Source organism: Cynara cardunculus, assembly GCF_001531365.2.
Source record: "Cynara cardunculus var. scolymus isolate 2C chromosome LG 3, CcrdV1, whole genome shotgun sequence".
NCBI lineage: Eukaryota > Viridiplantae > Streptophyta > Magnoliopsida > Asterales > Asteraceae > Cynara > Cynara cardunculus.
Window position 1 is genome coordinate 36036939 of NC_037530.1, and position 1788 is coordinate 36038726.

Genomic DNA, 1788 nt, shown 5'->3' on the forward strand with positions numbered 1-1788 from the left:
TATAAAAATATATAAATATATATTGTTAGGAAAAAAAATTAAAAAAACATTTTTAAAATTTCCGACGGATTTCCGACGGAATTTAGTTTTTATTTAAAATAAATAAATTCCGTCGGAAATTTTAAAAATTCTTTATATTTATAAATATATATATATATATATATATATATATATATATACCTTTGTTAGGAAATTCCGTCGGTAAATCTAATCCCATTTTAGATTACTTCTAATTAACCCGGACAATTACTAACATATTATAAAATTTTCCGACGGATTTCCGACGGACATATCCGTCGGAAAATACAAATCCGTCGGAAAAGGCATTTAGCGGCGGGGGTTTATCCGACGGCAGAATCCGTCGGAAAGTTGTTTTTCCGACGGATTTCCGACGGATTTTGCCGTCGGAAAAACCGGATTTTTTAGTAGTGTAATGGAGGTTTTTGTAAAAATTTACTTTTTCATAACTTTCATGTAATATCATTTATAACTCATCAAATTAATTAAGAATTCAAATAAAGTTGATATATATATATATATATATATATATATATGTGTGTGTGTGTGTACGGGGAATTAAATAAACTTTTGACTAAAAAATTGGGGTATAAATTAGAAATGTTATGATATTGTAATTTTAGTCTAATCACAAAAAATGTATAATTAAAATACAAAACTGAGGAAACTTTTAAAAACCCCTATTTTGACGGCATGTAAATTATCTGAGTTCGACTTAAATAGTCTCGGTTTTCATATTCTTTATCTTTGATAGGTCCTCAATCTTCGGACGGCTGCCCTCCATTCCATGGAGATTTAATACTTTAAAACTCATTCTTTCACATTCTCCCATGAGATATAATAAATATCTCATGCATAAAACTTTTAAGGCGAGGTAATATAATAAGCAGGTAATTTCATAAACACCTAAACATTTTATTTACTTATCAATACTTTTCATAATCACCCCAAAGTTATATAACCGAAAACCCGGTTATCACATCTTGGATATTATCATCCTCATTATATTAATTTTAAAAAAAAATAAAACAATTTTATTAAAATTTCATAAGAATTATATGAAACAATTTCATAACCATATATGAAACAACTTCATCTAGAAAGGTATTATATAAAACAATTTAATAATATTAAACAATTTCATGAGACACAATCAATAAATTAAACAATAAAATCGACGAATAAGGGTAAATTGCATGGTTTGTACAAATATGGGTGGTTTGCATTTGATCGCTCATATATATATATATATATATATATATATATATATATATAGGGGTAAGATCTTTTGTTAACCAAGAATATGATGTTAACTTTGTAAACTTATTGGACCAATAAGATTCATTTTTTAGTAAATACTAGAAGCGTATTCGCGCAATGCAGCGAGATACATCGTGATTTTAATATTTCATTTTATTCTTTATCCCAGTCGATGTTATAATATGGCTTTATATGATTTTGAGAAAACGATGATGTTTTTATTTTTGAATAAAATTTATGTTTAAAGATATCATAAAACTTTGACAAAAATATATCGATATTAGTATCAAATTAACTATTTAAAATTCCTCATTTTTTTGTGTAACTTTTTAATTCAATTTTTTTATAATTTAATTTATGTACAATAACGAAATAATTTATATTTGGTTTAATAATATGATTTTTTTATAAAAATAATAATTATTCATTTTGTTGGAACTCGAAAATTATTCTAATTATATTTTAGATTTTTTATATTTTAAATGAGATGTTCATCCTCTATTTGATTAT